At 49.1% G+C, this 9,588-nt stretch overlaps 1 protein-coding gene across 4 annotated transcripts in view; it reads left to right on the top strand.

The window, feature by feature from the left end:
- The first annotated feature begins 2,516 nt into the window (after positions 1–2,516).
- Positions 2,517–9,588, top strand: part of OXNAD1 (oxidoreductase NAD binding domain containing 1) — a 50,678-nt gene continuing 43,606 nt past the window's right edge. Inside the window, exons 1-3 of one of the 4 annotated variants that reach the window (XM_075586888.1) lie at positions 2,517–2,670; positions 8,132–8,241; positions 9,249–9,329. The gene's annotated coding sequence lies outside the window, so the exon portion shown is untranslated. The remainder of the gene's footprint in view (positions 2,671–8,131; positions 8,242–9,248; positions 9,330–9,588) is intronic. The other 3 variants (XM_075586890.1, XM_075586889.1, XM_075586891.1) reach the window with 3 other exon arrangements.

Raw genomic sequence — 9,588 nt, forward strand, 5'->3', positions numbered from 1 at the left:
ATAATTTGTCCAAAATCACAGGAATGTTAACACATTTTTAAGAGCTGGTAGGGACCAGATAAACATGGGAAGGATGTTGATTCAGGAAGAAATCTTATTGCCATTATTTGGAGTCAGGAAGGAATTAATTTTTTGCCTTATGAAACATCATTGGATGATGTTCCGCTGGGGTTTTTTTGTTTGCATTCCTCTGGAACAATATACTATAAGTACAAATATAAGATAAAGTATCTGTCGTCTAAATTTATCATACAGTAGGTTGAACATGATGGACATGTTTTTTCAACCTCATCTACTATGTAACTATGATTTAAAGTGTAATTCTCCTGCATTTGGATTCTGTCATGCAATTTCACAAAAGCCTCCGTTTGCTAAATTCTGACTAACAACTTCCACACCTGCTAGTTTGTCTATCATAATTAATTGCACTTTACACTTGTTGTTGTTTTTTTTAACTGCCACAGTCTTGTTTGTAAATATTAAAATCAAGCAAGAAATTGCAACATACCAAATCATTAGCTCAGTATAAATTTCAACAAGCAGTGGGTTTTTGCCCACTGTCCTGATGGGATGTATTTCCAGGGTGGACTACACCTGTAAGTGCTTTCAGGAGTATACTGCTTGCTAACAACCCACCTCACAGTATTCTTTTGTCTGGAGTACTGATGCAACATTCCCCATTCTTGTACAGCCCTCCTTCCCTGCCTGCTATATTTGCTGCAGGGTCAGTTCCAAGTCCTACCAGCCAGTCTGGCTTTTTAAGGGAATTTCTAACAGCTGTTTCACAATCTTTTATATATCTCATGTGCAACACAGCATAAAAGTGGTTTCAAAAGTCAGTAGAGCTACTATTAATAAACACATGAAGACATAGGGCCTCATGCAGAGAGCAGCGCTATTTGAAATCTCGCCATTTTTCAGAGAAAATCGCGCTAAAAACAGCCGAAAATGGCGAGCTAGGGAAAACGCGCCATTTTTTTTTTCTATTTCAAAATCTCGCCGCGCGGCTGGCGAGAAACTACATCTCGCCAGTCTGAAAAGTATCCGAATTCAGAAAGGCGCGCTCGCCATCTAGCGGCTGTTTTTGGCGCGATTTTCGTCAATTTTCTCCGCCAATTTAAGTTGGCAAGAAGCAGGAGCTCGCCGGCTATAGGGAGAAAAAAAAAAATGCGTGATTTTTTTTTCCCCCTTTCAGCTGCGCGCATCTCCTCATTTAAAATTCTCCACATGCAGTAATGCTAAAAATAGCGGATTTCGCCCATTTCTGCATATGGAGAATAAAACTCTCCATCAAACCTACTTTTTATTCCCCTCTCCAATTTTAAAAAGCGCTGCTTTCTGCATAGGCCCCTTAATGTATTTTATGTTTCTTGGCGTATGCCCATGAAGACTGCATTCTGTTCCACTTGTCGAACTTTCTGGCTCAGCTACTCTTACCTTCCTTAGGCTGAATCCTCCAAGCATGAGAGCCGGGTGTCCTGTCATTTATACGTGCGCGCGGGGGCCATTGAGTCCGCTGGAAAGTTAAGATTTTTTTTATTTACATAAGCGCTGAGCCCCGGTGAGCGTGTGCCCGCGCACGAGCGTGCACCGCATGAGCGGGGACTTACATATATAGATATATGTAAGTAACCGCGGCAAGCGCCGCCCGCTCAGTGCGCTAGCAGGGACGCAGCCTTTGTAGTTCTAAATGTCTGTTAAAATCATGTAGTGGGTGTGAATAAGGCTGCGTCCCCGCTAGCGCCGAGCTCGCTGAGCAGCTGGCGCTTGGCGAGGTGACTTGCATATATATATATATATATATATGCAAGTTCCTGCTCACGCGATGCGCGCTCGCGTATGCGCGTGCACACACGCTCAGCGCTTATAATAAAATGTTATACTTTCCCGCTCGCCCAATATACGGCAATGCCCCCTCCCCCCCGCGCACGAACAGATGCAGGACACCCGCTACGCATGCTTTGAGCGCCAGCGGGGGCTCAGCCTTAGAAGCGATATAGTATTCATTGTTAAATAGTACACATTTGTTTCACCTGTTCTGTAGAAAACTTCAGCACACGTTTTATAAGAGGGACTGCACATAGGAGACTTTAAAAAATAAAGAAATAAAGGTATTTGGTGCACCAGGAATGACTTTTGCTGTTTTCATTCTTTTTTTTAAATTCTGACATGTAACCAGAATCCAACTTTGGGTTAGAGAGTGTAGAAAGTGGTTTACAAATTGAACAAAAAATACATTCATATTTAGCATCTTGTTTGAGCCAATAACATTTTCAAACCCTTGATTTTTGCAGCAATCTTAGATTGTAATCTCTTCGGGTCAGGGTCAGGGCCTCCCTTTGCCTTACAGTATGTTGTCATCCTAGCGCCGAGCCAGGCTTTGGTAGTTACGATGCCTGACAGTCACTATGGTGTTAGCGCCTGTTTCTATCCCTCCCCTCCTGCTCTCCTCCTCTACGTTACTGCACCACGCAACCCCTATCCCGCCCACAACGTCCCTGACGCACTAACGACGGTAACGCGATGACGTAACAGACGCGGAAATCGCCAATGTCATGCAGTTTGCCGGCTCTAGTGAACACGTGACCGCTCGCTGCTACTTTCTGCCTGGTAATAATAAGAACCTCTAGGACCCCGGGTGGGGCAGCGAGTGATCACCGCTACATACAGGTAACTGCTGGGCCGGGGGAGATTGGTGTCCGGGCTTTTAACGCCTGTGCCAAAATACAGGTGCTCATTGTGTGTAAGGGAAACCCTATGAGATCGCAATGTATACGTTTAGCCCATATACGGTGCATCATAATGCATGAGATGACCCCCAATCCATCATAATGCATGAGAGGACCCCCAATCCATCGTATTGCATGAGTGGCCCCCCATTCCGTCATAATGCATGAGGACCCCCATTCCATCATAATGCAGGAGAGGACCCCTATTCCATCGTAATGCATGAGATGATCCCCTTGGTGCATTATAAGAGCCCATATACTGTATGGTGCTTCATAATACAGGTCATCAGCCCTATAAAGCATCAACATACGAGAGGATCCCTATCCTAATAAATGAGAAAAGCTCTTCCATCACAATGTGTAACCCCCTCTTCACTGGTATAACATAATGCATAACGGGAGCCTCTTCCCTGTTACATCATAACATTTAAGGGCTTCATCTTGCATCATGTGTAAGATGAAGCCTGTCCCCCCACTACAACACAGGAACCCCTGATATGTCATAAGGTGTTCACTGTTAAAACATGTGTAAACTGAACCCCTGCCATTAAATCATAAGGGGTTCCCTTTCCTCATACATCATCATAAGTAAGCAGGACTGTTCCCTGTTATATCAGGAAGCGGGAAAAGGCTTCTGCCATTAAATCGTAATTTACTGCATGCCGAGGTCGAAAAGACCGATGCTGGGAAAATGCAGGAATGTTGTCATAAACTGTGAGGTTCAGGTGGGAATTGGTTTTAGCTAAAAGTAAAAATGACCTTTTGTTTTAAAACATTTTTTTAAGTAAGGGCACAAAAAAAATAAAAACTTACTACCAGTGCTGCCAGGATTTTCTTCAGAGCAAAAAGAGGATGCACTTCACACCACATTATTATAATAATATGAACACATTGAAACTTTGTTTTATTATTGATTTTGAGGCACTGGGAAATGACGGTGTTGGTCATGAAGTGTCTCTCCAGGGTCTTCCTTTTAGCTCCATAGTAGATGAGGTTGAAAAAAGACACACGTCCATCAAGTTAAAAACCTATGCTAAAGTTAGCTGTGCCATTTTAACACTTTTTGGGGGTTACGTTTCCTCCCCAATAATGTATTGTTCTCATTTTTTTCACCTCCGTCTGGGAACGCTGGTTATGGTTCCGTTTCGAAGCATGTAAAAGAAAAGTGTTCAAAGGAAACGCACATGCCCCAGTTTTTCATTTGTTGAGTAATACAGTTTCAACCTGATGTATTTTGTAGTTCACAGCTCATTGGTCTCTAACACTCATTAGGTTAAATATTGTGAAGGAGGAAGTGAGGGTTATCGGAGCCTCGTATATTTTGAATGGGGTTGTTTCCATATTTGGGATACTCCAAAGAAAGCAGATTTGATAAACTGGAAAAGCTCTGATGTCTGGTTTGGGTGAAATATATCCAGACAGTCTCGACCAATGTTATATTGGTCACGGTAGTACATTTATTCTAAGAGGGAGATAAACCTTATCAAGGTTTGAGAGCTTAAAAAAAAGCTGTGTGTGCTGTGCACGCGCATAGTAAGTGAAACTTCTTTGACTTTTGTCACAGAAATTGTATTTGTGTTGGTGTTGGTGATGTTTTAATTAAAAATCAAAATACAATCTCAATGACAAAACGCAAATAAATTTGACTTAGAATGCGCGTGCTCGGCACACATCCCCTGTATTAGCTATTTGCACTAAGTGTGAATTCCGCGTGTGACAGTGTGCGTGTGACTGAGAGTGTGCGTGTGACTGAGAGTGTGCGTGTGACTGAGAGTGTGCGTGTGACTGAGTGTGTGCGTGTGACTGAGCGTGCGTGTGACTGAGCGTGCGTGTGACTGAGCGTGCGTGTGACTGAGCGTGTGCGTGTGACTGAGCGTGTGCGTTTGACGGTGCGTGTGACTATGCGTGTGACTGCGTGTGCGTCTGACTGTGAGTGTGACTGAGTGTGCGTCTGACTGAGTGTGACTGAGTGTAAGTGTGACTGAGTGTGCGTGTGAGTGTGACTGAGTGTGTGTGACTGAGTGTGCGTGTGACTGTGTGTGGGGGTCTGGGGGGGTCAGTGTGTGGGGGTCTGGGGGGGTCAGTCAGAGTGTGTGGGGCTCTGGGGGGGTCAGTGTGTGTGGGGGTCTGGGGGGGTCAGGCAGTGTGAATTCCGCGTGTGACTGAGAGTGTGCGTGTGACTGAGAGTGTGCGTGAGAGTGTGCGTGTGACTGATAGTGTGCGTGTGACTGATAGTATGCTTGTGACTGAGAGTGTGCTTGTGACTGAGAGTGTGCGTGTGACTGAGAGTGTGCGTGTGACTGAGAGTGTGCGTGTGACTGAGAGTGTGCGTGTGACTGAGAGTGTGCGTGTGACTGAGAGTGTGCGTGTGACTGAGAGTGTGCGTGTGACTGAGAGTGTGCGTGTGACTGAGAGTGTGCGCGTGACTGAGAGTGTGCGCGTGACTGAGAGTGTGCGCGTGACTGAGAGTGTGCGCGTGACTGAGAGTGTGCGCGTGACTGAGAGTGTGCGCGTGACTGAGAGTGTGCGCGTGACTGAGAGTGTGCGCGTGACTGAGAGTGTGCGCGTGACTGAGTGTGCGCGTGACTGAGTGTGCGCGTGACTGAGTGTGCACGTGACTGAGTGTGCACGTGACTGAGCGTGTGCGTGTGACTGAGCGTGTGCGTGTGACTGAGCGTGTGCGTGTGACTGAGCGTGTGCGTGTGACTGCGTGTGCGTCTGACTGTGAGTGTGACTGCGTGTGCGTCTGACTGTGAGTGTGACTGCGTGTGCGTGTGACTGAGTGTGACTGAGTGTGCGTGTGACTGAGTGTACGTGTGACTGTGAGTGTGCGTGTGAGTGTGACTGAGTGTGTGTGACTGAGTGTGCGTGTGACTGTGAGTGTGTGTGGGGGTCTGGGGGGTCAGTGTGTGAGGGTCTGGGGGGGGTCAGTCAGTGTGTGTGGGGCTCTGGGGGGGTCAGTGTGTGTGGGGGTCTGGGGGGGTCAGGCAGTGTGTGTAGGGGTCTGGGGGGGTCAGGCAGTGTGTGTGGGGGTCTGGGGGGGTCAGGCAGTGTGTGTGGGGGTCTGTCAGTGTGTGTGGGGGTCTGGGGGGTTCAGTCAGTGTGTGTGGGGGTCTGGGGGGTTCAGTCAGTGTGTGTGGGGGTCTGGGGGGTTCAGTCAGTGTGTGTGGGGGTCTGGGGTGGTCAGTCAGTGTGTGTGGGGGTCTGGGGGGGTCAGTCAGTGTGTTTGGGGGTCTGGGGGGGTCAGTCAGTGTGTGTGGGGGTCTGGGGGGGTCAGTCAGAGTGTGTGGGGCTCTGGGGGGGTCAGTGTGTGTGGGGGTCTGGGGGGGTCAGGCAGTGTGAATTCCGCGTGTGACAGTGTGCGTGTGACTGAGAGTGTGCGTGTGACAGAGTGTGCGTGAGAGTGTGCGTGTGACTGATAGTGTGCGTGTGACTGATAGTGTGCGTGTGACTGAGAGTGTGCGCGTGACTGAGAGTGTGCGCGTGACTGAGAGTGTGCGCGTGACTGAGAGTGTGCGCGTGACTGAGAGTGTGCGCGTGACTGAGAGTGTGCGCGTGACTGAGAGTGTGCGCGTGACTGAGAGTGTGCGCGTGACTGAGAGTGTGCGCGTGACTGAGAGTGTGCGCGTGACTGAGAGTGTGCGCGTGACTGAGAGTGTGCGCGTGACTGAGAGTGTGCGCGTGACTGAGAGTGTGCGCGTGACTGAGAGTGTGCGCGTGACTGAGAGTGTGCGCGTGACTGAGAGTGTGCGCGTGACTGAGCGTGCGTCTGACTGTGAGTGTGACTGCGTGTGCGTCTGACTGTGAGTGTGACTGCGTGTGACTGAGTGTGACTGAGTGTACGTGTGACTGAGTGTGCGTGTGAGTGTGACTGAGTGTGCGTGTGACTGTGAGTGTGTGTGGGGGTCTGGGGGGGTCAGGCAGTGTGTGTAGGGGTCTGGGGGGGTCAGGCAGTGTGTGTGGGGGTCTGGGGGGGTCAGGCAGTGTGTGTGGGGGTCTGTCAGTGTGTGTGGGGGTCTGGGGGGTTCAGTCAGTGTGTGTGGGGGTCTGGGGGGTTCAGTCAGTGTGTGTGGGGGTCTGGGGGGTTCAGTCAGTGTGTGTGGGGGTCTGGGGTGGTCAGTCAGTGTGTGTGGGGGTCTGGGGGGTCAGTCAGTGTGTTTGGGGGTCTGGGGGGGTCAGTCAGTGTGTGTGGGGGTCTGGGGGGGTCAGTCAGTGTGTGTGGGGGTCTGGGGGGGTCAGTCAGTGTGTGTGGGTCTCTGGGGGGTCAGTCAGTGTGTGTGGGGGTCTGGGGTGGTCAGTCAGTATGTGTGGGGGTCTGGGGGGGTCAGTCAGTGTGTGTGGGGGTCTGGGGGGGTCAGTCAGTGTGTGTGGGGTCTGGGGGGGGTCTGTCAGTGTGTGTGGGGGTCCGGGGGGGGGTCAGTCAGTGTGTGGGGGGGTCAGTCAGTGTGTGGGGGGGTCCGTCAGTGTGTGGGGGGTCCGGGGGGTCCGTCAGTGTGTGGGGGGTCCGGGAGGGGGTCCGCGCGGGTTGCGCCCGGGTTTTTTTACCACCGCTTCCTGGGGGGCCCGCAAACGCCCGCGTCACTGGAGGGCTGAATGGCGCCGCTTCTGCGCATGCGCGGCATGGCAGCGGTAGTGGAAGTTAGGCGGGTCCATGTGTGGGCTGGGAGGGAGGTCCCATTCGGGTAAGGAAAGGGTGGGTGGGGGGCTGTCCCGGTCGGGCGGTCTCTGCTGTCCCGGGCAGCAGACGGGGACACATGTTAACAGCCGTGGCAGCGGGCGGGGAACGGCGCCGCTGCCAACCGCTTCTGCGCATGCGTGGCTTTCCTCCAGTCCCCATCATTACTGAGCATGCGCGGCTTGGCAGCGGATGTGCGGGGGGAATGGCGGCGTTAGGAGCGGCGCCGGCGGCTATCGCCGCCGCCGCCGCATGTTATCAGCCATGTGGGGGGAGCGCGGTCCATTAGGAGCGGCGCCGGCGGCTATCGCCGCCGCCGCCGCATCTGATTTGTGGAGCGGGTGTGATGTCAGTGTTGGGGTCGGGCTGAGCCAGAACACAGCCCGGCCTCAACTGCCAGCACTGACGTCACATCCGTTTCATTTCTGTCTCCACAATTCTTTTTTGCCCCATCACGAATGAGGTGCCACTAAGGAAGTTTCACTTCAAAAAAACAAAAGCTCTCTCTGATAACCTGAAGTAACCTGGTCACCTTTATAATTATGTTATGTTATGTATTATCATTGGGGATAATATATGAAAACAGACTTTGCTGTAAATTGACACAACCACATTTTCCCATTGTATCGAGCTGTCTGTCCTTTTCCCACTCCTTGCTTATGTGGATAAATACTGTAGGTGTTGCATAGGACATCTCTAATTTGATGCTTCATTTTTTGTTTTGTAGGATGTCTCTGGCTGTCTGAGTGATGCAAACAGATACGGGGCAAGTAGGAAAATTGATTAAAAAGCTTTTTTTCTTAGATTTGACGCAGTCACCAAGGAGGGGACAAAAAGGTAAAGGATCTTAATCTACTTAAAACAAACCCAAAAGAGTGATGAGCTTTTGTGTACTTTATTGGCCGATTTACTAGGTTGGGCCCTAACTTTTAGGGTGCCGGGGGTTTAGCTCCAGGAGCAATCACATAACGCGACTATTTGGGGCTATGGGGCTGGTTGCTTTGTCTGAGCAGTAAACCCAATAACACCCTAGAAAATGAGCAGGTCCATCATCAGGGCAATGTAAAGGTAGCAAAGGAGGCAATGCCTTTATTTAAGTATAGACTACAAACGATTAAATAATGTCCCTCTAAATCAGGGGTGGACAACTCCAGTCCTCAATGGTCACCAACAGGCCAGATTTTCAGGATATCCCTGCTTTAGGACACATAGGTGGCTCAGTCAGTGAAGCATGGATATCCTTAAAACCTAACCTTTTTGTGTCCCTTGAGGACTGGAGTTGGCCGCCCTGCTCTACTACATCAATACAAATTTAAATTAAACAAAATTGCCACGCCAACTTTTTTTTCCCTCACAAGTCAGAATATCAGCGTCTTTGATATATGATGTTGTTGTAGAAGGCACAGGAGGGCACAGCGGGAAATCCTTTATTTCTGTATTCTTGGCCCTTATGTAATTTTTGCTGGAATAGGTTGAAATTGTGACTAAATCATGACCTCATCATTAGGGCGCAGCAAACCACATTGACAATATACACGATCTGTATGCAGACCCGCATTCAGAGTTCTCAGTGTAAATGGAAGCATATTAAAAAGGATTTCCAAATATTTTTCCGTGGCAAATGTCTTGAGACATGTCAGTAATGTAGTTGTAACCTAAGCCTATCATTGTCATCAGTTCAGTTTGGTCCTACCGTACATGTCACGGGATTGCACTATTCTCAATACGCACCTGTTGGGTATTTGCTAAACGTTGTGACGTGTGAGGGGGAAATGATAGCTTTGGATTTGCATCCGTTTATGGAATGGAACAGTTACCAATGCCTTCTCTTCTATTTCATGCAGTCTTTCATGCTGGACATAAGGCATCATAAATGATGACCGTGATAAACATCTGACCGTGCGCTGCGGACCTTGAAAACACAGGTTTGTGTTTATTGTTTGTGTGAACTATGCGGTCTTTAAAACACAACATCTTATGTATTGGAATAATACAAAGATTGCCACCGAACAGCTCATGTAAGATTCTAAAACTAAAAGCTGCGTTTTGCAGTTGGTATGCAATCTGTTTATGCCCTGTGTTACCTTTATTACTTGTGAATTCTGCTCTGAATCTTGGCTGCAAGAGGAAGCATTGTAAAATTCCTAATATGTAGTACCGTTTTTGAAGTGAAACTTCCTTAGT

The sequence above is a fragment of the Ascaphus truei genome, chromosome 2, assembly GCF_040206685.1.
Source record: "Ascaphus truei isolate aAscTru1 chromosome 2, aAscTru1.hap1, whole genome shotgun sequence".
NCBI classification, from domain to species: domain Eukaryota; kingdom Metazoa; phylum Chordata; class Amphibia; order Anura; family Ascaphidae; genus Ascaphus; species Ascaphus truei.